This window comes from Nyctereutes procyonoides, unplaced genomic scaffold, assembly GCF_905146905.1.
Source record: "Nyctereutes procyonoides isolate TBG_1078 unplaced genomic scaffold, NYPRO_anot_genome, whole genome shotgun sequence".
NCBI lineage: Eukaryota > Metazoa > Chordata > Mammalia > Carnivora > Canidae > Nyctereutes > Nyctereutes procyonoides.
The window spans coordinates 65,325,500-65,352,919 of NW_026575049.1; the positions used below are offsets into that span (position 1 = coordinate 65,325,500).

The 27,420-nt window shown below is 41.4% G+C and overlaps 1 protein-coding gene across 1 annotated transcript in view; it reads right to left on the bottom strand.

Moving 5' to 3' along the window:
- Positions 1 to 24,771, bottom strand: part of SERTAD2 (SERTA domain containing 2) — a 113,567-nt gene extending 88,796 nt beyond the window's left edge. The window contains exon 1 of the mRNA XM_055328550.1: positions 24,703 to 24,771. The gene's annotated coding sequence lies outside the window, so the exon portion shown is untranslated. The remainder of the gene's footprint in view (positions 1 to 24,702) is intronic.
- Positions 24,772 to 27,420: the final 2,649 nt, after the last annotated feature.

Genomic DNA, 27,420 nt, shown 5'->3' on the forward strand with positions numbered 1-27,420 from the left:
CAACTATAAAACGATGCCACTCTTCTCACTAATTTTTGGTTTGTTTTGGTAAAATTTAGTTATCTTTCATATAAAACGTTACTATGTCAACACATAATGGGTTTTCAATGAGTAAACAAATATTTTTTAAATTTCTCTGTTTTCTAATAAGGCAGATGATACCATTAGCTATAATCCACATAAACAAAGGTTCTTTGAGGTCCTCCATAATTCGTAAAAGTATTAAGTGAGATCAAAAGGTTTGAAGAACTGCTGCTTGAAGGTATAATCTGGGAGTGAAACTGCTAGGTCACAGGATATCTTATCTTCAGCTTCGCTAGATACCACCAGACTTATTCCTAACACAGTTGTACCAGTTTACACTCCCACGACAGTTCTTTGTATTCTGAATACGAGTCCTTCGTTGTTGATGTCCTAAATGCTTTTCCCAACCTGTTTGTCCCATCTTTGTAGTGAACGGAAGTTAATCAATCGTAGTCAAATTTATCACTCTTTCCCTTTATGGTCAGTACATTTTGTGTATTGTTTATGAAATCTCTCCATATTCCTGACTCTATATTCTCCAATATGCTCTTCTAAACGTCTCACCGCTTTGCATTTAGCAAGTGAGATTCATGGCACTGCATGCTTATCGGTTAGGACCTCTGTGAGCTCTACTAGTCCTCTCTGCATTTCCGTATCTCATTCAGGAGTTATTCCATACCTTGGCTTTTCAACTGGCTCTTGGGTAAGTAAATATATCCTCCGTCTCTTTATAATGTTACAGTGATCAGCAAAGCTGCCCTTCACGCTGCCACAACGAGGTTTTCATGAAAGTCGTGTTGATGTTTTAAGAGAGAATTGAAAGCACTTTGGGAGATTTTCTAGGTCTACAGATTTCAGTATTTCTCAGCAAAAGGTAAATCTAAAACAGAGTGAAGTGCATGCTTGCATACAGTGCTGGTTTCGTTCACTTTAATTGACAGAGGTCTGGGTAGTGGCTCCAGGATTCTTTAGTAGGAAAAGCACCATCATATTCACCATGGGAATTGGGAAGGGCTTTCATGTCACATATTTGTCACCCTGAGACTCCAGCATCTTTTTAAAATGTAAGTTATTTCTTCAACAAGACTCAATAAATATTCATGCCCAAGTATCTGTTTTCATATGAACTGTCTGCTACTTTTAACGTCTAGCATAGTATTTTTTCAAACTAGAGATCATTATCCACTAATGAGTCATGAAATCAATTAGGTGAATTAAAATCAGTATTTGTTTAATGAACTACAATAGAATGTAATAGGAAATATCAAAATGCCTTAAATCATAGCGAAGGTGAATACTGCTTCATGAAAAATAAATATTTAACGTGTGTCTAATGTGTGTCTCGATGTAAAATGTATTTTTTACCATGAGTTTCTGTCAAAATCCTCGAAAGGCATTAGCCTGGCATGTTGTAGTGAGCACACATGCCACAGAATTTTCTTCCCAATGATCATCTCTTATCCAGGGAAATACCCATCCACCCACCCACTTCTAGTTGTGTGGGTAAACACATGCGTCGCCATGTTCCTACATGACCCCCACCCCTGATCCTTGCTGAGTGTTCCAGGAATGGACACATGACCTATATTGATCTGATGAGTTCCCCGACTATGATTTTTTTTTTTTTTAAGTTGGCCTCCAGAGAACTTTTTGGTGACAGAAGCTAAAAAATAAACTGCTGGTGGCCATGCTTCCAACTCTGTGGGGAAATGGTCTGCCAGGAGAAGGAATGAAACAAATGTGCAGAAAGAGGTGAAAGGAGAACTCTGACCACGTTCAGGCCAACTGCAATCCTACACGTCACATGCGTACCACAGTTGGGTGACCCAAGCCTTTCTTAGATTCTGTAAGTCAAGTCTCTGTTTTCAAAGTTACTTTGATAGGTTTCTGACACTTTCAATCAAGCAGGCAGACGTGCAGTGCCTGTTTTTCTCAAGTCTTGGGGCCTGAAGTGATGAATTGAAAATTTAATCCCAATGAATGACGACTTGGGTTCTTGCCCTAAAAATCTCTGGAACTCCCCTTCCCCCCACTCCACCATTTATCATCTAAGAGGGAAAACTAGCACAACTCAGAAGGAGGCTACAAATATGAAAAAGGCTGTTATTGAAGATCAACTTTGGTCTTCACTACCAAAATGAAATAAAGAACACTTTGGGAGAGACATGGTAAATGGAGGTAGGACCCTCAAAGCCTCTTAAGCAAAGTTCACATCTGCACCATTTATAATATTTTGCCTCTGTCTTGGGCTTGATTTGAAGCCAGTAGCATTACAGTAGAAAGGTACTGCACAGGCCTCAGTCAATGGGATATCTGTTTATTTTTTAAAAGCCAATCCAAAAATCATTCCATCAAGTTCTGAGGCCCTGGAGACTTGAGGGAGGGCAGCACTGCCTGATTACAACCAAGTACTGCTGAGTGTGATTCAAGGACTTGGAGGCAGAAACGTGAGAGAATGGAGAGAGACTGGCTGAAGAGCAAAACCTGGAGCTCACAGAGGTGAGTACGAGCCAAGTCAAGAGACGGGGAAATTGAACACAGCTTTTAAATTAAAGAGAAACGCCTCTTCCTCTAAGAATGTAACATAGCTTCCTCCTGTATGTGCTTTACTGGAGGCTAGTTTGCCCTCGAAATTTATAATCCAGCTGCCTTTGTGTGTGTACCTGAACATTTCATGCACAATACTGCACAAACTGACCCACTTACACAATGCAGTTTGTTCAGCTTTGGAAACAGCTACTGAGAAAGACAAGTTTAATTCTGGTGCTAGGAAGGTCTATAAAGGCATTCCATGAGTGTTTTTGTTGGCAAAGTAATCTCTTATATAATGGGACTTGTAATTATTCTGATCATTTTCTGCATTCCCTATCAATTCAGCTCGACTTGGAGACTGCCCAAATCATGAGAGGCTTCAAAAAGGTTCTCCAGGTTTTCAGCTGAAGAGCACTCATGGAGGGCTAGCAAGTGTGTGACATGCTTGCCATCAGCTCCTTGAAAATGTATGCCAAGGAATTAAAAGTAATCAGCAGAGCTTTTATAACAAGGTACAATAATATATGATGTTCTCAGTCAACAACTTGTAGGGACAACACCCAAAGAAAAATCTGATGCTAACAATTTCATTTGCCTTTTTTTTTTTTTTGGTCCAGATTTTTTTATTTACTCACTTGAGAGAGGGAGAGTGTACACAAGCGAGAACAAGAGCAGGGGGGGAGCGGGAGAGAAAGAAGCAGACTCTCTGCTGAGCAGGGAAGCAGGGAGCCCAATGCAGGGCTCGATCCCAGGACCCCGGGATCGTGGCGTGAGCTGAAGGCAGACACTTAACTGACTGAGCCACCCAGGTGCCTCTCATTTGCTTTCAATTTACTTTTATTTTTTTTAAGATGTTATTTATTTATTCATGGGAGACACAGAGACACAAGCAGAGGGAGAAGCAAGGTCCCTTTGGGGAGCCCGATGCAGGACTCGATCCCAGGATCCCAGGATCACGTCCTGAGCCGAAGGCAGATGCTCAACCACTGAGCCACCCAGGCGTCCCTTCAATTTACTTTTAATCTTTATACCTCAGTTTCTCAGGGAGGAGCAGCATTTTTCTGAAATGTTCCAAAGTGGTCGCAATTGTCATTTCTTCATACAGATAGAAGGTTATATAACAAAGAGCTTCTTCATAAATGTTTCCAGAAGGCCGAGGCCAAATCTGAGTTATCCATGAATTGATCTATGACAGTTCTGGTCTTTCAAATGTCTGAACACTGAGCACTGGGTGTGCCTTAGCTTGAATGAAGTCTCCCCCGTTGTTTCCCACACTCCTGTGGCTCTGGGTCCAGCACCGGGATCTGCACAGGGCAGGCACTCAGAAATGTCTGCTGGAAGCTCCTGTCAAATTAGCTCCTGGGATGGCGATTGTAGCCTCTGTGTAGGGACGTAGACTTTTATTTATTCATTCATTTTTGGGAGAGAGAAGGGAAAAGGGGAGGGGGGCAGAAGGAGAGGGAGAGAGTGAATCTTAAGCAGGCTCCACGCCCAGTGCAGAGCCCAACATAGGGCTTGATCTCACAATCTTGAGATCCTGACCTGAGCCAAAATCAAGAGTTGGTGCTTAACTGACTAAGCCACCTAGGCACTCCTGGGAGATACACTTTTTAAAAGAAAGAGCACACTCATCTGGGTCTGGGGAATGAGCCCTAAGTCTTATTTCTTTGCAATTAAATGAAGTTTCACTCTTCTAATGGAAGAGCTTTACTGTAGATTAAAAAAAAAAAAAGTATATTAAAACTGAATGGTCCCTAAGGTTCATTCTGCACTACCATTCTGCTTCTAAGTAAGAAATAACAAGACTGCTCTTTTTTTTTTTTTTAGATTGGAGTATTAACTTCAAAGTCAATCAAGAAGCTGCCCTTTGATAATATATGTGCTCTTACCCTGAACATGACCTGGTCAGCAGTCTGGATTTGCTGGCTGGGGTTTTCTGGGGAGATACAAGCGTGAGAGGTGGGGAAGACTGCGAAGCTGGATGTCATCAAAAGTGCTTTGCTCCTGGGATGCCTGGGTGGCTCAGCAGTTGGGTGTCTGCCTTCAGCCCAGGGCGTGATCCTGGAGTCCCTGGATTGAGTCCCACATCGGGCTCCCTGCATGCACCCTGCTTCTCCCTCTGCCTATGTCTCTGCGTCTCTCTCTCTCTGTCTCTCATGAATAAATAAAATCTTTTAAAGAAAAAAAGATTAACTCTACAAAAGTGCTTGCTCCTGGCTTGGCAGAGGGAACACTGGGGCAGGAGGTCAAAAGCCAGAGATTCCAGTCCGTGCTCTCCTGCTTACTCCTAGGTACCCTGGACAAGCCGTAAACATCCAAAATTCTCCTTATGCATAAGACCCCACGAGGTGGCAGTGGCCGTGGCTATGGGAGAGGGTAATGCCCCTGGAGCGCCTCCAAACCATGATGCACCATGCACCTCGACGTGGTGTCATGATTTGTAAGACGTCAGCCAAAATACAGTTTTTCAGCAAACTCTGAACAGTTAAAAATAAAAAGCTAATGCTTCTATGAAGGGTTAAAAGTAAAATTCCCCCTTTGTTTCCCGCTCACATTAGACCCCACCCCCCCTAGTGGAACAGAAGCCAAGACCCTTACCCAGGAGTCCCGGCCCAAGGCCCACCGGCTGAGCTCCTCACGCCCGCCCCTGCCCCCGCTTATCTATCTCTACCGGCGGCGTCTAGCCCATGAGGACCCCCACCTGGGTTGCAGGAGAGGCTGAGAGCCTGGGGCACGACTCCCTAACCTGCAGGGTGGCAGAGCCGGCCCGTCCTGCAGGCCGGGGGCTTCGCCAGGCTCCCTGCTGCCCGGTCACTGGGGGCAGCGGTGACTCCAGGTGTCCCACGTCGCTGCCCAGCAGGATTGAGGGGCTCCGACTGGAGGCCAGGACTGACCCCTTATTCCTGGTCACCCACAGGTGGAAGGGAAGGACAGTGAAAGCGTAGTCACCTGCTTTCTCTCTTTTATGTACTTGGTCTCTATTTCTCCGGCCCGCTGGGACTGTAAAAGCCGGCAGTATCATCTTTTAAAGGCAAAAACGATTTTTTCCCCACTCAATGAAATAATAAATAAAATGCAAAATAAATAGCTCTTTTGGTTCATGTTAAGTCATGCAATAAAATACATTTCTTTTCACCCCAAATGCACTTTTTTTTCCCTTGGGTATATATTTCAGTGAGCTCCTGTATAGATGCTAGCTTATCGAGGTTGCCAACATAGTTGACTTCTGATTATCATAGCTTCATTTAAAATTCATTTTTGAGTGCCTACTGTGTTCCAAAGCGCAGCGCTAGATAGCAGCCTTTTAAAAAATTGTATTTGCCTTTTGGATACATGGAGTTTTAACTGTTTTTCTGTCAAGGTTAAGGTAAAATCAACATCAGTTTGCATTCCCTAAACATACACCTCAAAATCAGGGTGGCTGGCTCAGGTTAGGGCAGTCAGCAGAGAAGTTAAAGTACAAGTAATTTCTTTTGGATAATCTACATATATTTAAAACCCTCCCTGCCTAGTCCTAATGTCACAGTGAAAAACCATCTCAGAGTCACAAACAGAAAACCAAGGGTTATCTACAAACCTAAAGTAGTCCAGGGACGCCTGGGTGGCTGAGGGGTTGAGCATCTGCCTTTGGCTCAGGTCATGACCCCGAGGGGTCCTGGGATCGAGTCCTGCATCGGGCTTCCCGCAGGGAGCCTGCTTCTTCCTCTGCCTGGGTCCCTGCCTCTCTCACTGTCTCTTATGAATAAATAAATAAAATCTTAAAAAAAATAGTCCAAAGCCATATATGCAACTAACTATAAATCATGGAAGGCAAAAGTCTTCTTTTTCACTTTTTGCAGCTGCCTGAAAATATACTAGAAGTGGCCAAGTGAGAAAGACAACTATTTTACATAACAAATAAATTATATTCTTACCAGTGGCTCAACTCTCCTCTCCTTCCCAATAAAAATCTGACTTCTAACTAATAGAATGGCTCTTTCATGTTGGTTTTGTCTCTTCCAGTTAACAACACAAAAGAACTGTAATCATTCATTCTCTCAATTTTATGTTGCTTTCAGAAACCAAATGAAAAACAGGATCATCTTGTTAATAAATCTTTCCAATTACGCTGGGGAGTGTAGACTTACACTAGATTTTCCAAAAGGCTCTGAGACAAGGGAGTGGGTTGCCTTACTGTCAAAGGGTTCCCAAATGCATCAAGACTATCTGATTTTAATGCGCAGATGTCTTAACAGGAAAAAAAAAAATCTCATAAATCATCATCTCCACACATTTTCAGAAGGGAGAGGAAGTAACAGAATAGAACAGTTAACAATTACTAAAGAAGTTACTTAAAACAGTGGGAAGAGAGACAAAACCGTGTTTAGGAGGCCTGAATCTCAGTAATACCACCATTGGCACACTTTTTAATGCTCTGGACTTGAGTTAGCTCATTTCTAAAACGGGGAAAAAGTCCAGTTCTCCCGCTCATCACACAAGTTTCTTGTTAGGATTCTATGTGCAAATTCAAGGATAAAGACTTTAGAGACAGCTTGCAAGGCCTACCCCGGATTCCTGACATTAACAAATTTCCCTGCATGACGTTTACTCAAGTGAGGCTGAAGGTGACCAAAGCCCGTGACAGGCCTTCAACTGCGCTGCCAACGGAGAATCTCTAAAGTGGGTCTGCTATCACCGCTGCACGGGGTGACGTCAGGCTGTTGTTTACAGGAGAAGAAAGGCTGCCAATTCCCAGTGAGCAGAAGACCGCAGTGGCCAGCCTCCTTCAGCTGCTCGTGAGCAAGAATGGACTCTTTATGTGTGGCATGTGTATACATGCGACAGTTCATGGGAGCCGGGGAGGGGGGGCCAGAACACGAAAACTGCTTTGTATGTGTGCACCAGCACACACTTTGGGTCTTACGTTTTCACTAAGATGCCTGATCAAAATTGATCAAAATGCAACTTTCACTTTTGTCATTCTGAAGAAAAAAAAAATGCCACTCCCTGAAACTTCATTGTTTGATTTTTTTTTTTTTAAAGTATTTTTAAAGCAGAACAGTCAATTCTTCTGGTGTTAACAGACTGCTCAAGTTCCACAAACATCCACTAACACAAAGAATTACGGAAGATCTATTTCAAAGCACAAAATAGATTCATCAGAGTGCAGTAACCAAGTTTTATAAGGAACGACTTCATTTTCAGAGTGGCTGGAGCTGCTTCCTCCTAGAAGTTCAGGAAGTACTCACTCAAGTATTAACACACACCAACTGAATCCACTTTGGGGAGATATTTTGTTAAGTTTATTACTGTAAAGAGGGGGGGAAAAAGGTCTGGCTTATTAACATATGCCCATTCATGAAATTTCCTGGCAGAAAGCAACCTTATATTAAATCAAATTTAGAAGGGCAAAAGAAAATAGGGACTGTATTCATTATATTCTTTCTTCAATGATCCATCACCTTCTGGGATAGCAGTCAAATCAGGAATAATATGGCAACAGATCATGTTAATAACTGGCACAGAAACTTTACTTCAGACAATAAATCTAGTGTATATCTTAACATTTGAACACTGAAGAAGAGACGTGGGAAATAGTTTTGGTACCTGAAAATGTATTTTCTTTGGTCCTGCTATAAGTATAGCTGAAAAGAGGAGAAACTACAGCTCGGTAACAAATGAGAATGAATTCTGAGTTCTGCTTTTGGCTTTGCAGCTGATTATCATATAATGCTAGACCAAACACTTAGCCAAGGCAAGCCTTAGTCTCTGTATCTGAGAAATGGGGACGATAACAACAAATATTAGTCTCCAATTTTTAGGAAAATGTAAGAAAAAAGAAGCTAACTAGTGAAAGTCTTATGTAACATTACAATACACTACAGGAACTAGAAAATAATGGAAACATGGTCTGGGAATCCAGCCTGATATTGGCCAACTCCTTTGAGAGTTGGGGAGGAAAACGTGTTAAACAAGTAGGAAGTGTTATTAGCACTTCTTTCATTTTATAGTTAGACATAACAGTAGCATGAAAAATATGGCACCAGTTCAACTTTTTTACGGCCAGTTCCAGCAAATAACATAGGCGACATATTCTTAAAACACACCAAGAAACCTGAAAGGCCATCTCTGGGCTCCTCCTTAACGTGGAATGACCAAAAAATAAATAAATAAATAAAATAATAAAATAAAATAAAATAAAGGATGCCAGAAAACCCTGTAGAAAAATATGGAAGTAGGTATAAATTATACCTGAAAACGGCTGTCATCAGCGTCATTCCTTCACATGGTGAAGAATACCTGAACACACAAGTCCATGATGATACAGAACAATGGTAAAATGGTGGCACACAGGAACATTAATAGTCTGACAGTCACAGATGTTTTACAATCACAAGTATTTTATTGACTGAACAGAGCAGTGATTACAGCAGAGCTTCCCACATCCTGAACCAGTACAGAGTTCATGAACTTTTTTTTTTAAAGAAATAAAACTGCATATAAAGTAAAGCAGTCAACTGATAAAGCAACCAGCAAGAGGAATAGTAAGAGAAACCAAACTGATGGTAATCCTCATACTTAGTATTTTTCCCTATCCACCTTACTTAAAACTCTAAAATCAACAATTTGGGATTGATTTTTGTTGCCCGGCTGCCAAATTGACAGGATCACTATAGAGCGCACTGAGAAAAATGAAGGTGTATGAAGAGGAGACAGTTTTAACTGGATGGACCAAGTGCCCAAGTTTCCACTTGACACATCACGCTGTAACTGCTACATTCCCGTCCACTAAAACATCATCCACCGTGTGGTACACTATTTAGAAAAGTCATAACACACGTGCTTGCTATACATCTGCTTCACATACTGCCTCGGTGAGAGTACAAAGGGTTCCAAGAACTCAATACACTAATGCTCACAGGCGACTACTGAATCATTTCAACTTCAAAGACACACCTAATAAAAGAAAACTCAGTTCCATCTCAGTCACTGACTGAACAGGACAGAACTCCCCTTTGCCAAGAATTTCTCGCTAGTCATAAACATGTCTCTTTTCTTCTCATCGCATAATGGTGTACTGAGCGTGTACTAATACCTGCATCCAGTATTCAAAAATTAAAGAATAAATATTCCAAAGTGCATCTCAATGCACTTTATATTCCTCAAGGAAGAAGTAGGGATACTGCTAGCTGGAATGTCAACCCCTTGGACAAAAACCAAATGGAAAGCTCTGAAAAGGCTAACTCTCACACCAACCATGCCTACCAGGGTACAAATGGTAATGGAAGATGAAGCAGAATAAGCAAACAAAAGGCTTCCACTTTATTTTAGGAAATGGCAAATCCATTTTTTAAAAAAACACCTTCTTGTTCATACAATTATTCAAAAATAAAAGTCACAGTTTCTGCAAAGGAAGTGAAACTGAGGCCACCAGAGCAGTTGCCAGAGGCCATATGAAATGATCACACAGATGAACAAAAAGTGGTGGCAACAAGCACCTCTCCTCCATCACCCCCAATATAGATTCGTTGCCCATCTCCCCATCTAGTCATCACACAAGAGCAAAACATTTAAAAAAAAAAAAAAGAAGAAGAAGAGTGGTCAAATGCCTTGGTGATCCTAAATTAGTCCAAATAGAAAATGTGTCGGTTGTCATCATATTGTTCTCAGGGCGCATAAGTACTGCAAAGAACAAAACCAAAACTTCATAACCCACATCAGTGTAGCACACTCACCACTCGGTAGTCTCTATGTTAGCGGTAACATGTGAGAGGAGCCTCAGTGTAACTTGACAATGCTGAGAAGACAGGGGCATCCCTGTACTACCAGGTTTTCATGCTCAGTTGGGAGAAAGACGGGCTGTACCACCAACAGGGTCCATGACTTGGTTTACAATAAATCTAAATGTATTGGCTAATTACAGACAAATTTTCTGACATTCAACTTTTTACTTAAGATTTTATTTATTCATGAGAGATACATAGAGAGAGGCAGAGACATAGGCAGAGTCCCCACTGGGAGCCTGCTGCAGGACTCGATCCCAGGACCCCGGGATCACGACATGAGCCAAAGGCAGACGCTCAACCACTGAGCCACCCAGGCGTCCCTCAAGTTTTTTAATAGCACAATTCCAATACTCTCAAATGACCCTTTGCTTTTGTCCAGCTACATATTTTTTAAAAATCACTTCTCAAAACTCAAGATGGCCAGTAAGTACCCCCAAATGCTTCATGACTCAGTCACACAGCATACAGTTGAAGATTTATAAATTGGATGGCACAATGCTCGAAGTGGCAAAATGTATTCATGGCCCTAAAATCTTCCATGGTACTGGGTCTTCTGCAAATAATAACAAAAATGATTCTCCAAGTATAATTTCTTTCCCACATAATTTTTAAAAGCCACTGTAAATGTATTTTTCTTAGCTGGTCAAGAATTTTTCATTGATCATGCTGTGATTTTCAGTCAAAATAAGAACTCCGTATGAAAAGTGAAAATAAATGACCCGAGATGAAAGCAGTTTGCCCTTAGAATCTATTCCATACAACTTAGACCCAACACAGAAGAAGCTCCAAGACAGAATACAGAAATGAAAGAATCAAGGAAGATACAGAGACAAAGCTCTGGCAATTACTCTATCGTTAAAGTCCTGGGTAAAAAGAGGCGATTAATGCACTGCTCTCCAACCCACTATCACTTAGATTTTTGTTCCATTCTCTCAAGAAGCACAGTAGAAACATTTCTCAGTAGGGAGTTATAAAAGTTGAGTCAATCTCAACCTCTAAGCCTTGATTGGTTTTTACGTGCCTGATGGAGTGTCTGAAGACAGGGATACATGCCGATCCAACTACTAATCCCAGCAATTAGTATGGCCAACTGTATAACTATGAACAAATGTTTCCTACGTATGACTCTTCACATCATGGCAAAACTCAGGCGTATTCTAGTTAGGAAATTAAATTTTAGTTTGAGCTTTTGGATCTTGATCTTTGCTTTCTTTTCATTTCTTTTTTTAACACTGCATAGTGGAAATAAAAATAAAATCTGGTATTAGATGGGAAACAACAGCCATTTCACTTTTCATTTTAGCCTCTGAGCCACTGGTAGCAAACCTTAACTAAACAGTAAAAGCATTTGTTAGACAGCAAAGGGAATCTTGTCCACAAAACTTTCCGGCAAGGCACTAAAATTAAAAATCTGCCCAGACAAAATCAGGTTTCATAAGTTATAATCACGTCACCATTTTTTTAAAATTTATTTATTTATGATAGTCACAGAGATTGAGAGAGAGGCAGAGACACAGGCAGAGGGAGAAGCAGGCTCCATGCACCGGGAGCCCGACGTGGGATTCAATCCCGGGTCTCCAGGATCGCGCCCTGGGCCAAAGGCAGGCGCCAAACCGCTGCGCCACTCAGGGATCCCAACGTCACCATTTTTTAAAGTAACCAATAGCAGTTTGAGGAAATGCAATACAAATTTCAAACTTCTTTTTCTAAAACTCTAGCACTTTTAACTAAAGTTATAGCCACGGGGATCCCTGGGTGGCACAGAGGTTTGGTGCCTGCCTTTGGCCCAGGGCACGATCCTGGAGACCCGGGATCGAGTCCCACATCGGGCTCCCGGTGCATGGAGCCTGTTTCTCCCTCTGCCTATGTCTCTGCCCCCCCCTCTCTCTCTCTCTGTGACTATCATAAATAAATAAAAAAAAATTAAAAAAAAAGTTATAGCCACAGCATCCCTTAGCTGGCTTCTTAAATAAAATTATAACTTATTTCAGAGTTCTGCTTTGATTGTCCTGCTTCATAACTAAATGTTCAGAGAACATTTAGTATAGCATTCTTATACATTGAGATGTATAAGAAACATCAACACACACTTAAAAAGTCCCTTTAAGAAATATCTCTTTGGGAACACCTGGGTGGCACAGTCATTTGAGCTTCCAACTCTTGGTTTCTGCTCAGTTCTTGATCTAGGGTCATGGGATTGACCCCCGCGTTGGGCGCCACACTCAGCACGGGGTCTACTTGGGGTTCTGTCTCCCTCTGCCCCTCCTGCCTGTGCACGCATGCTTTCTCACTCTCTCTGAAATAAATACATCAATCAATCAATCAATCAATCAAAATAAGAAATATCCCTCTGGCTAAAATGATTCATGCCAGCAGAAGGTTTGACTTATAAATGGAACCACTCAAAATCTGACCATTTTCAGTATTCACAGAGCTTACTAGATTAATAGATACCTCAACAACAAAATTAAAGACAAAGAAAAAAAACTGTAACGGAAAAAAGATGAGCCAGGGTTCAGCATCTTCTAAGTCGGGAGAGATACTGGGTTTGTCATTGTTCTTTTATTTTCTCGTCATGGAGGTTAACAGGAATTCAATATTCTACTTGAGAGGTCAAGAAGGAGCAATAGCTTCCTTTTAAGAGTGATCTGATTATTTAGGAAGAGAAGTCAAAAACAGGGTGATGATCTTCCCATGTGATTGGCTTGTAATAATTCTGCAGAACTTCATAGGTGCTTCAGAAGTGCTTTAAAAATTCCATAGGGAGAAAAATATGACAATCCTCTACATATTTTGAAAAGGGCACGTCTGAACATAGACCCTCCAGTGTTCACACATATTGGAAAACACAACTTTGGAAGATGACTTTCTCACGGTAGGTGAAAGAAGGCCAAAACCAAACAATCAAAAAAAAAAAAATAATAACCGCTGGTAAACAAGACACAATTCTTTTTAGAAAGTAGGTTCTGAAGAAGTCAGAGTAGCTAAACTATGATGATAAGCCTAGGTTTTCCCAAGATATCAAAGATCTGGGTTATACTGGGCAAATAAGATACTATATTTCAAATATAGCAATTTATTTTGCTGACTTTTTCACAGGTCATGGTGCACTTATTTTATTTTAATAAAAGGGGAAAAAATCTATCTCAACTTTGTTGTTTTTACAGATAGTGACATTAAAGAGATTTCTGCTCACATTTGATCTGGATCTTGATAAATACATACCCACTGTTGACAGTTTCACTTCCCTGGCTCTGCATTAATATAAAGTGAAGCTGAAATATATAAGAAAACATAAGATGGGCCAAAACAGGTTAATGGAGGGTATCTGACCAATCTACAAAGCTCACATAAAATGTTTTGCCTTACATACTGAGGTGAGAGAATGCACAAGAGACCAGGTAAGGAAGAGTCACTTATTATGTGCTCACTAGTATGTAGTGTGACAGTGTCAAAGAAAGACAGAATTTTTTATAAAATGAAAAGGAGAGATATAAAATAGGAATTGGCGTTATTAAGCATCAGTTTTGTGTTTGTTGCTTTACCTCTTTTATGTCAGTTGATAGTCATAGAAGTAGTAGACATCACTCTTCCTATTTTACAGCAAAGAAAACAGAGGCTTGGAGGAGTGATGAACACTGTTAGTGGTATACCCAACGTCCATTCCTCCCTTCTTCTCCCTAAGAAAACCCCATTCCCGGTCGCTGGTCCGTAAGTAGGCAGAGATGTCCAATTAGACAGAAAGACTGACAGATCACACCTGTGGGGAGGTTTCTGACTTCCTCTGAATGGCATAAAGTATGGATGTGAACCAGCTTGAGGGAGGAGCCCAAAACTAGTTGGAGCCAGTAAGGAGTCTGGCATGGCGGGGCTATGCTAAGAACCCAAACGACAGAACTGACCAACCCCAGAGCCTGCCCTACCTCTGGATTTCTTGTAAAATAATAAATTTCCTGATCACTCCAGTGAGCTTGAAGGCAGTTTCTGACAGCATCCTAACTAATATAGAATTTTGTATCTACAAGGTCACCTGCAGTAAGTGGCAGAGCAAGTGTTTGAACCAATATCATTCTAACTCGAAACTGTGGCATGAACTTTGCATGAACCACTGTGGCATGAACTCTGGTAAGTGACATTTTTTCTCATTACATGATCATGCGATGTGAGAGCTAGGAAGGTTCTTACCTCGCCATACATAAGAAAATGCATTTATCTCAATAAAACGTTTTAAGCAAACAGAGAGGAAAAACAAATCATTAGCAAGAACTCCCAGAATTTCATGTTCTGAAGAATTTATTTCATATGCACTTAATTTTTAGTAGAATATGAATTCATATGCCTTTAATAAATGGAATTGAGGTCTTAAAGAGCATTCTAAGCTATTATTAATTTTCTTATGTGTCATAATGGTATTGTGGTTATGTAGGAGAATGTCCTTATTCCCAGGAGATGCGTCCTGAAGTATTTAATAGTAAAGAGTCACAATGTCTGACACCTATTTTCATATGGTACAATAAAGTATATATGTAGAGAAAAGAGAATGTGAGCCATAAAGCAAATGCTGCAAAAGGTTAATAATTACTGAGTCTAGGTAGAGAGAATACAGGTATTTGCTGAATTATTCTTCCCAGCTCTCTACATGTTTGAAAGTTTTACAATAGAAAGTTTGAGTGTGGGGGAATAAAGTTTGCGAGGAAATAGTGTGTATACACATTGAATAACCTGGCGGCATTAAAAAAAATTCTTAAATGAGGGCTTCACCCTGGGATTGTGCCCTGGGCACGGGTAATCCTAATGTGTATGGTTGGTATGGTAGAAAGAGCCTCAACTTTCAAGTCACAACTCTGATAGTCCCAATCCTGTAAAGATAACTCTGAAAATTTTTCTAGACTATTTGTTATTCATAAAAAATTGCCAGGGTTTTAAACTTAAGCATTATTCCAACAATAAAGAAATTTCCCTGAAACATACATTGGGTGACATAAGGAATACTCAATTAATAGCAAATCATCATTTTAACAGAACATATATTAAGCCTTCTGTGCTGTGCTCAAGACCATGGGGCATGAAGAGTGGAGCAGATTTAGTTCTTCCTAAACAAATCTATTCATAGAGTCTATAGTTCAGCATGCCAAAATTTAGTTTATAAAATGGAAAAAAAAGGGGGGGGGACAATATTTAAGAGGAAGCATTAAGCCATTTAACCTCTTTTAAGAAAAAGAAGGTCTTACTAAAATCATGTTCTTTACTCCATGCCAAAGATGAGTCATAATCTGTTAAACTACAAGGAAAGGAGGATTTCTTGAAAAATATACAACTCTAATTCTCTAAATTCAAATGTGTACAATTTACTTAAAGATACTCCAGTGAGCCTTACATATGGAAAAAAGCTCTCTAAGGTCCCATATCTAAATTTCAGCTGACGCATAGGCCTCCTCAGTTCTATTTGTCTTTCTTAAAATATATGTGTCTGGGGTATAGGACGGAGGTGAATAAATGACAGATAAAATAAAAGCGAGAAATAAAAAACAAATTACAAACTTTAAAAATATAATTCTTATAATGGAGATTTTATCTTGAAAATATACCTTAAGACCTAAGTGGCTTTTTAAAAGTTTAATTGATATACACAGATTTAAAGTACATAATTTCGTAGGTTTTGACATATGTGTATATCCCTGAAACCACCATAGCAATCAAGATGATGAACATAACTACCCTAGATGGCCTTTCAAATCAAATAGATGTGAGATGGTTCTTGCCCAGATAGTTTTCAGGAAAAGAAATAATTTTCTTGATAGAAATTGTTTTTTAAAACAATAACAACACCAATAAAGAAATCTATACACAAGTGTCCAAATACCTTCAACAGATAAAACATTTTATCAACAGATAAAATACACATTAAGGCTTTGGATTTTTTTTTCCTTCTAATTTAAAACTAAGAGACAAGCATGTGATGTGTTATTCTATCGTAGACGAGGTCCAAATAAACAAACAGATGTACTCTAAAAACAAAGAGATGCTTATTAATACCTTCAAATATCTAGGGAAATGAAAACAAAAGCCATAGGCACACAGATCTTTGTTTGAGAATTTAAATACACACATATCAGGAATTTTGGCCAATTCTGAAGCAAAACAATTTAGAAGGATGGTATCTACGTATTATAGCATTACATACAGACTTGCTAAATTTGGCACATCAGGCCCAGAGCATGCCTATCTCCCAGGCAGGGCTGCTCCAGGCAAAACTAAGGAAGAAAGAGTGACGGCCAAAAGCCTCAGCAGTCTACACTTCTTTTCCTCGCCTCTGAGTGCTGCTTCTGCTTTTCAGGAAACTCCCCTTGTTTAAAGGGCCTCCATTAATATATCAGTCTTCCCAAACCTATGGAATAATTTTTTGGCCTCAAGAACCTGAACCATATCCATGGTGTCTATATACACATTCCATTCACAGGCGAAGTTTCTGCCTCTGACACGCTTTGCTAGTGAATGTTAAGAAATGGCTAGGATGTGGGCTCCATTCCCTTTCCTTTCCCTTCCTTGCTGAGCATTTGCAGTGGCTAGAAAGGGGACTGCACTGCCCTTAGGTGCCTAAGGCACCAAGAAAGCCTCTCTTAAGGCTTTGCCCAAACTGAACAGGATAGATGGAGTCCCATGAAGGCTAGCCAGGGCCTCCAGGAGGCAAGTCCATTTGACCAAGGGCTCAGCTTACTGGAGTGGCCTGCAGGAGACTTCCCATCAAGCTAAATCCCATACTGCCTAACAGAAGAGATTTGATTTCCGTGTGGGGATATTTTGTCTCCCGAACAGGGCTGTGAATACAATTATGAACAGGTGCCATGTCTTATTAGTCTCTGATACCCCCAAGCACTTGGGACATTTATCAAATATTTATGAATAAAAATTTAAAAATAAAAATCATTATATTATATCGTATCATATTAATGCTGTCTGTACAGCAAAAACACTTAGATATATCTAGTATCTGGGGTGAAAATGTACACTAAGGGTTTTATTTGTTTGTTTAAGGAATTACATGGTTTTGACAATCATGGAGACAAAAATTAGTTGTTGTTTTTTTTTTAATTTTTATTTATTCATGTGAGAGACACAGAGAGAGAGAGGCAGAGACACAGGCAGAGGGAGAGGCAGTCTCTCTGTGGTTAGCCTGATGAGGAACTTGATCCCAGGACCCTGGGATCATGACCTGAGCCAAAGGCAGACTCTCAACCACTGAGCCACTCAGGCGTCCCCCCAAAATTAGTTCTTTACGTACACTAGACAAAGCAAACTTAAGATTTTCTTGTTAATTGTGCAATATAGCTGAGATGACCACATTTCCATTGTGCAATTTTCAACATTACACATTTTTTTTCAGGCTCTGTCACAAAGAAAACAAAGCAAAAGGAGAAAACAACTTTAAAAGTGTAAAGAAGGACCACCTGTGTGTTAAGCATCTGCCTTCAGCTCGGGTCATGATCTCGGGGTCCTGGGATCCAGCCTTGCATAGGGCTTCCTGCTCAACGGGGAATCTGCTTGTCCCTCTCCCTCTGCCCTTACCCCCCACTCATGTGGGCCCTCTTTCCCTCTCTCTCTTTGAAATAAATAAGTAAATAATCAAATAAATTAAAAAATGTATAAATGTATAAAGAAAACCAAGAAGAAATTTCAAACTGTATCTACTGGTAGGTTACCCAGGGTTCATAAATGAGGCTGATTGCAGGATTTCTGGTGGAAACATCCAGCAACATTATAGGCATTTAACACTTCAGCTCAAACTCAAATGATAATCGTCCATTCAAATTGAGTTTTGTTTCAGGAGTTAGGATTCCTTTTATGCCAAATTGAAGGACATAAAATCCATATGAAGAAATCTTACTTTTTTCCAGGCCATTATTACACAATGTTTAGTTATGACTATTGCATATGGTAAATAACAAGCATTATACACACCAGAATGGATTGGAATGTAATTTCTACAAGGACAGGAATATTTGACTCTTTTCCCCAGTAAGAATAGCTGGTACACAGTAAATGTTCAATAAATATCTGTTGAATGAACTGAATAAATGAATGAATGGAAGTGAGGAAAGGGATACAGGTGTGCCTAAAAAAAAAAAAAAAAAAAAAGATCAAGTTTTTCTATGAGGCATAGGTTTCACAAAGTACAATTCTGGAAAAATCTCTTCCTTAACACTAAAATACAGCTTATCTAATCTTATATTTGTTGAAGTTAAAAAAAAAAGTAGCAATGGACTGTTTATTATCTAAATCAAAAGGAGGAGTAATTTTGTTTAATAAAACTGAAAGGTTTTCTACTATTGATGTCTGAATAATGTCAGATATTTAGGGAAACTATTAAACATTCTCTCCAAATCAATGGATGTGGGTCCTTAGGAAACTTTCTACCCAAAGGATTTTTATGTAAATCTTTTTTGTTTAAAAATACATATTCATTTTCATACCCTTTGATTTTCTGGGTGAAAAGAACCCTTAAAATCAAAACAAAAGTTAACTCAAAGGGATACATTTCATTTGAGTTGAAGCCATGGAAGACAATAAAGCTGATGGTTACTTCACCAGGAACCATTAATCATCCAACAATGGTGAACCCTGGAAAACCTCACAGTGGACATGGTCTGACATTCTGTCTGGTTTTAAGGAGTTAACGACAAAACAAAACAAAACAAAACAAAACAAAGGAGCTGCTCTTTCCGGCTAACGTGATGTTCTCAGGCCAGCCGCCCCCAACATGGTCAGGTGGCAATGGTCACTGCTGAGACAGCTCCAGAGCTTGCCAGCACGCTGGACACGGAGCAAAAGGTGCACCAGAAAGCCTGGATGTTTGAGATGTCTCAAGGTAACATGGATGGGGAAAATGCTGTGGGTATTCCCCAATAAGAGAGGCGAACAGAAAAGCAGTAAATAATAAGCATGTCACAGTTTTGCCTTTTTAGTACCTCACATAAGCCAAGACCTAGTTGTAGGTTTACAAAATGGTCCCCTGAAGTCTTTCTTGTGTTGGTAAGATGATCCGAGAGTTCATCTGTTGAGATAAGGCCAAGCAAATTTTCTATACAGAAAATTTTATATGTTGCCACAGTCTCATAAAAGCAGACTGAACTAAATGAAAACCCCTCCTCTATACCTTACACAGAGGCAAAGGCAAAAGAGAGCTAAGGAGAAAACCTGCAGTGATAGAGGGGAAAGAAACCAATGCGAAAAGGAGATGGAGCAAATTAGAAAGATGCTGCATTAAAAGAAAGAAACTCATGGAAACACCAAGAAAACTGAAAACAATGTAGTACAAGGGGTAGAGGGTTGTGAAAAACAGATCAAATTTAGATAAAGGATGAACTGTCTTGATCATTTTATTTAATAGCTTAAAAGTAAACATACAGTACTATAGAGTTATACATATCACCCCACAAAATTATAAACATCAACGTAGACTTTAAATTCAAAAGTGGAGAAGAAATCTGACCACTCCCCAAGTTTCCATCAGTTGGAAACTGAACAATAAGGACAAAAGGACAATATATTTTTAAAAGTTGCTTTCTGCTTAGCAACCTTGCATTTGAGGATCATTGTTCCCTATACCTAATATTAAATGGAATAAATAATACTTCTCATATGTCCCACTTGTCTTAATAGGTATTACTCTGAGTACACTAGAATTTCATTTCAACTTTAAAAAGTGAGTAATGTCATGAGGTTGTGACAATGCTTCTCTACTAACCAAGAGAGAGGAAAAGCTAAATTCAAAGAAACTTACATAATGTGCCAACTCTAGGCTTTTTACTTTTAAAGACTGCTAACTTCACTTTTAGAGACAGAAAAAAAAACAAAAACTAGTTGCCTAACATACAGCCTTTCCACATGTGTCTTCACTCACCTTCCCAAATAAAAGATTAGCTATAATAAGTGAAATCTTCCGAGTCACTATGCATATTCTGAAATGTGCATATTTCAGTGCATTCAAGGTACAAAATAAATGAGCATAGGGAAAGCTCTTACAGCCAAGTAATCCTTTTAAAATTTAAAAGTAAATAATATGATTAATTTTTCTCTTCGAATATACGTCTAATGGAATCTGATCTATTTCAACATTTCTTTCCTACAAAGTATGTGCAGGTTTTACAAGCTTTAACTGAATGAAATGAGTTATCTCCTTGATACACACTTTGTTCTTCAACATCAACATCTGCTCTAACTCAGGATATACCAAAATTCGGTGGCAACATTAAAATCCCATTCAATTAAACCAGAGTTCCTTGTCTTCTTAAAAGGTAGCTTACACATTCTTGTGAACACATCAATAAGAAGTCTCTTCAAACACAAAGTTAAAAGGAAAAATGTCCTTCAGACAAAAGATCTAAAAGGTTACAATTTTTAAATAATGATAAACAAACATCCATTTCTAAATGCTAATGTTTATTTTGTGTTTGCTTGCATTTTGCCCTTCTCCAGTGCTTTTAAAAAGCACTTACAACCCCTACAAAGTCCTCTCTGAGTGAGGGCAGGGCAATGCCTTCCCTCTTCCCACTGAAAGGGTAAGAACATGGAGAGTAGAAGTGAAGCGCACCTGCTCAAGGTCACGTGCCAATCAGTAGCACTGCTCAGTCTAGAACTTCATGGACCTTACTTCTAAGTTGGTCAACAGATAATGCACATATTATTTCCTCTCTTTTCGATCACTAACAGAGTGCACAGTTACTCGTTTTCTCAATGTTAAAAGACAGGGATAGAAATCACAAGTCCTGAAAGTTGTTTCTATCCCTCTCCTCTACTTTCCAAGCAATTCTTCATCAGAAACATTGCTTTTTTAAAAGTTGGACCCATCATATACATCTGCAAAATGCTAATAAATACTTTACAAAAATGGTAAAGAGATATGAACGACAGCAACAATGTCATGCTAAAATGTGTCAAGCAAAAAATAAGCAACTTTCCATCAAACAGGCCAGACGCTGAAGTGTAGTTTCTAAGTGTCCATAAGTTAACGTTTTTAAGTTTCATTTGAGATTGGCTGCTTTAAAAGTATATGGATAAAAAAGGGCAATTTTATTAAATTAATTGTTTTAGCCAATAAAAATGCAATACATTCAGCTAAATTGGGTAACCGATGATTCAGTTAAACAAAGGATTATGTATACCACGGTGTAGTAGATAGCGCACATACTTGAAAAGTTTTAATAATGTTATGAAACACTGTACACTCCTGAGTAGATTAGTATTCAGGTTTCTTTGCTGAGGATCTCTCTTTCATGAAAGTCATTTCTTGCATTTTATAATTTCAGAGGGCACAGTAATTAAACTGCATTTTATTGACAAGTAAAACAGAATGATTCTATAAATGAAGCAGTTGGTAGGCCCCATCAATTTTGCTTATTTAAAAATATATATATTCCCCAATTGTGTAATGCCTATTAAGTGTGCAGGGAAGTTTAAAGTTTAAGTGTTTTACTTACTAATTACATATACCTCCTTTATTATTCCTATTACACTACTTACTACAGCTATTTCAAAAGTTAATTATTTATTAAGAGTGCTCAAGAAAAAGAGTTTTTAGTCTTGAGTGGAAAGAGAAATGAAGATTTGGTCCTTAAGGAAATGATGTTTGCTTTATTTTCACAGTGTGAGTATGATAAATTCTCTTTATTATTATTAATTCTGAAGCCAATAACAACATCATATCATCATTTGGGAGACTCAAAATAGAATTTGTATAATTCATATTAATTATAGGAACACCCAACTTAGTGACAGAAAGTTTGGGTGTCAGAAAGTCTCACAATAAAAAATGGACATGTCAGATAACAAAAGAAAGTATTCAACACGCACTTTTCAGACTATTTTAAGTTTAATTTTCAAAATGAAAAATATGTTCTTAATGAAATGTAAGTAATACAGCAATTCCCCTTGTTTACTCTCTATTTACAAAAATAATAATTGAAAATGTAAAAATTCAATTCAGCAATATTAATAATATTCTCCACAGTTCCACAGTATCACTTAAAATGTCATTCAACTAGTCATAAACAACTTGAGAATAACAGTATTTAAAATTTATTATTTGGCATTCATTAAGCGTCTTTATGTACCCAACACTCTCCTAGGCACCAGAGATTAAATTTTGAATGAAAAATGAGTCTTACCCTCAAGGGGCTTTCTGTTTAGTATAAGAGAAAATTGAAGATAACAGCAAATGTGTGATAGGTACCATTATAATAAAGATATATACGTTCTGTGATGCAGATTTAAATGAAAGAGGGACCAACTCATCTAATAACTAAATATCATGAAGACTCATATAAACTCCAGCTTAAAAGTATAAATCCAACAAAACATCATGCATATTGATAAGAATTCTGCTTATTTCATTGATGGCAATATATCTTTATCTTTACCAAAAATGTACTTCTAAAAAATACAGCCATTGGTGTTTCAAAACATACACGAAACACTACAGAGAATTAAGTTCAAAAAGACCTACCAAACACTAGTCAAGATCTTTGCATATATCAACTCATTCTAAACTCACACTAACCCTATGAAGCAAATGCTACCATTATTCCCACTTTACAGATGAGGAATCTTGAGTTAACTTGACCAAGGTCACAAAGATAACAAGAGGAAATTCTGGGACTTGAACCTAAAGGGTCTGGTTCTAAAGGCCACACTTTGAAGCGCTACACTAGACATCCCCTCAGCAGATGGTGATGGTGATGGGACAGCGAACACCCCATGTTCTGTGACACGCACTCTCTTATTTATCTTTATATCAACCTTTTGAAGAGAAGTCATCCTTTCCAATTGCAGGAGAAAACCAGCACTGGCCAGGTTTGAAACTTGCCCAAGGTCAGACAGCCATTAAGGGTAGGTGGCAAGATTCAAACTCAGGCAGCAGGGCTCCACTATGCTATAAAGGCCTCTCAATGATTCAGTCTCAGACTCATGAAAAAGGCCAAAAGAAAAAAAAAATTTATTAAACAATTCCAAAAGGCTTTGTATAAGTCTTCCTGAAACACTTTGCAAGGTTTGGGGGCTTATGACAAGCATTTCCTTACGATAGCATTTACATTTGAGTCAACATTACTACTTTGGGTTGATCATAAACACATTTCTGCTCTTTAAAAAGAAATCTTTCTGCAGAAACTTGGCAGATTTCAGTACAGGAACAGTCTATTCTTTAAAATTAAATTTAGTAACAACTTATTCTGGTTAGTCTGAAAGAAAAGGAGAGAATGAACTACTAAGAGGCCTTTCCTGTACTTTAATATTTCAAAACATGTTTGGTTTGGCCTAATTTGAATCTTGTGGACAACTAGACCAGAACTTGATTCAAAAAGAGTACTACCATTTTTAAATAGGCTGAATTCTCAAAAGTGACCTCAGAAGCCGATTCAAAGTAACTGTTTCTCATAATTTTTACTTTTATCTCAAATTAAATATGAAAGATGCCTAAGGCAAGATTCTCATAAAGGATATAGGGGCAGCAGGTATCTGTACCTCTGAGTCACCCACAATCAAGAAACCAAATTAAATCCTACAAAATTCTGTAGCATGACATTTCTTAAGAGCAGCGAAGTATACAAAAAATGGATATCAAGAGGAAAAAAAAATCCATATTTATCCTTAACACATCCCACTGTGCCTAGGGACTGAGAAAAAAAAATTCTGTGCGGTAATGCCTCGCTTGAATAGAAGTGAGATAGAGATGAAGTGTCAAGCTGGATTTCCATCTTACCTTGCTTTCTTCCAACAGGTTCAAAGACTTCATGGTCTTTAATACGGAATGCATATTCTTCCCCCCAAAAGGGAACCCATAAAACTATTTTAAAATAAAAATACCTAAGCCGTGCCCCTAGGCAACCTGTCTTCCCTCGCTCTATCCCCACACATTCAAACCAGAAATATCTTTTGCTTCGCCTTTATTAAATAAAAGTTGAACTGTGATTTAGAGTAAAATGCACTCATTAGGGGGTTTACACTTTTTGCAGGTCAGTGAGATCTAGGGGATCCCATCGCTGACTATTTATCGCTCACTAAGCATCCTAAAGACAGAAAGAAAAAAAAAAAAACATATGCCATTACCGCTCATTTTATAAGCGTGATAATGCCCCGATGGTGGAAGTCTGGCAATACCTAGAAATACAGCAAAGCTGGTGAATAAGGAGTCGAGGGGCGGGGGAAGAGGGAGCGAGGGAGGCAGTCGCCACCTCGAATCCACGCCGGACCAGGAACCTCCAGCCTACAACGTGATCCCTGCCCTCCCCGGAGTGGACAGGCTGCATTTTTCCAGATCCACACCGCCTCCCCCCAACCCCAACCCCAACCCCAACCCCAACCCCAACCCCAACACGGTACTCACCCTTCTGCGAGGAAGTCTGCAGCGGGTCCAGCTCCGAGACCGGCCGGGGTGGCAGCGAGGGAGGGGACGTCTGGGCTGTGGGCGGGGGGGTGGGGGGTGTCGGTGCGTCACTCGAGTGCAGGACGGTGAGTTCGAGGGGTGGGAGCGGAGAGGAGCGGGGCAATCAAGTCACCGCCGGAGGAGGAGGAGGAGAGACGGGGGTGGGGGGGTGGGAGGGAGGGGTGGGGGGTGCAGAGCCCCTTCCCTAAAATAAACCCACCGGCCCCTGCGACCCCCCCGGCCCCGGGGAGGGAGAATAAATCGGGGGAGATAATAGACGAATAAATCTCTAAAAGGACGAGAGGCGAGGAACAGACTTTAATTTAAAGGGGGCGGGGGGGAGGGATTGAGCGAGGGCTGGAGGGGAGATGGAAGTGGCTCTGGAGCTATCCCATGCCTTTGCAGTCCCCAAGCAGAGGAGGCTGGCACAGGGGAAGTTGCAGCGGCTCCCGAGGAGAGGGAGGAGGAGGACGAGGAGGAGGAGAGGAGGAGGAGGAGGAGGAGGAGGAGGAGGAGGTTACACCGTAGCAAGTACAGACAGACAGCCATGGATCAGAGGGGCGCTGCGAGCAGGGGCGGCCGCGGCGGGGCGAGCGGCGGCGGCGGCGGCGGCGGCGGCACCCCCTGCTCGGCTCGCTCAAGACATTTAATTGGATTGATGGGTTGTGCAGTGACTCACAGACTTTACAGAGTCGTACAGCAGTCCCCGCCCAGCTGGACAGGGGAGCTGCGGCGGGGCCGGGCGGGGAAAGGGGGCCGAGGCAGCGCCGGCAGGGGAGGGGGCGACCGGGAGGGCGAGGCGGTGGGGGGGCGGGCAGCGCCGCGCAGCGAGTGGCCAATGGCGAGCCCCGCCGCTCCGACGGGCGTGGGCGTCGGCCAATCACGGCGCGGCTCCATAGGCGGCTGGCTTCGCCCCTGGCCCAATGAGTCTTCTAAGGACACTGCCGCGAGCGGGGCGGGGGAAGCAGGGGTGGGGGGTGGGGAGCGGTGGGTGGACGTTGAGGTGGGGGGTGGAGGGAGAGATGAGGCGCCGGGGACCGGCGGAGTCACTCGGCCCTGCTAGCGCCCGGAGTGCGCCGTCCGCCAATCGGGAGGCTGCGCGGGGGTGATGGACGCAGGCGTGCGGCCAATGAGGAGGAAGGAGGTGCCGCCCCGAGCCCGAGGGGAAGGAGTGGGCGGGCCAACGCCTTCCCCTCCCTCCCGCCCGCCCGCCCGGCTCGGGTCAGTCACGCAAATAACAGCGTGAGGGCTGGGGCCGCGCGGGGGAAGGAGGGGAGGGGAGCGGAGGGGAGGGGAGGGAGGGGAGGGGAGGGGGAAGGGGGCGGCGGAGGGGCCGCGCTGCTGGCGGCGTGACAGCCGCAGGCACTGGCGGTGCTGCGGGCCCCGCACCGGCTGGAGGAGGCGGCGGCGGGGGCTGGCTCCGTGCTCGGCTCGCAGGCGGCCGCTGCTACCGCTGCTGCTGCCGCCGCTGCTGCTGCTGCCGCGGGGCGCCCCTGCGGCCAAACCCCACTCCCCACGGGCGACCGAATTAGGAGTGGATCGGATCCAAACTTTGCCCCGGGTCCCCGCAGTGCCCACACCGAGAGGCAACTCCTGTGACGTCCTGCGGGGCGGGGCTCGGGCATCTGGGGAAGCTGGAAGCCCGGGAGCCGGGGCTGGGCAATGGCACGAGCCTCCTTTGCTTGCAGGTCTTCTGGGGAAGTCGGGGTAGGGCGTGGACAGGTTGAAACAGCTCCCGAACACATACCATTTCTTTACCGAGCTCCCGGAAAAGGCACTTTGCTAACCTGGCAGGAGCGAAGCCGTATGGGTTTTGCTTTTTTTAAAAAAAAAAAATACATGTGTGTGCCTCGGCCTCCCTCCCGCTGGTGTGCCCACCCTCCACCTGGTACCCCGAGGGCAGTGCTGGGGAGCGAGCGTCGCTGCTGGGTCTTCTCACTGCTCATTCCCAGCAGCTCTGGCTTTTTCTCCATTTCTTGCCTGCGGTCCAGTGATCATCTTACAGACCTTAACACTCTCCACGCGCTTCTACTTAGAAGTCACTTTAATTACCCATCTGACCAGAGATGCTCACAAAAGCGAAGACAGTGGCAAAAACCCACTTTCTTTCCCACAAGGTGCCTTTCCGCGCGTTACTTGAAACTTAACAATTGCTTCCTCCCAGGAAACCAAGGAAAAGACAAATTATATACTGCGTGCCTACAAGAAGATTTTCAACTCCGCTTAGAATGCCTGCTATTCATTTTTCATGGACAAGTCAACTGGAGAGACCTAAGGGTTGACTTGAGGTCTTTTTTTTTTTTTTTAAGATTTTTATTTATTTATTTGCAGAGAGAGGGCGAGCAGGGAGAGTGGCAGGCAGAGGGGGAAGCAGGCTTCCCACTGAGCAGAGAACCTGAGGTGGGGCTCCATCCCAGACTCTGGCATCATGAGCTGCATGAAAGGCAGTTGCTTAACCAACTGAGACACTCAGGTGCCCCTGATTTAGGGTCTTGAAGTGAGCGAGATAATTTTTTTCATAATTATGAGATTAAAACCTACAGTGGTCTGAAATTCAGAGGACAGATAATAAGCCTAGCACAACGGCTTACTCTAGCCATATTGAGACTTTCCTAGATTATTGTCATTTTAAAGTACTGATCCTTCCCCTGAGCCCTAACTGTGGGCTGACTCTGATTT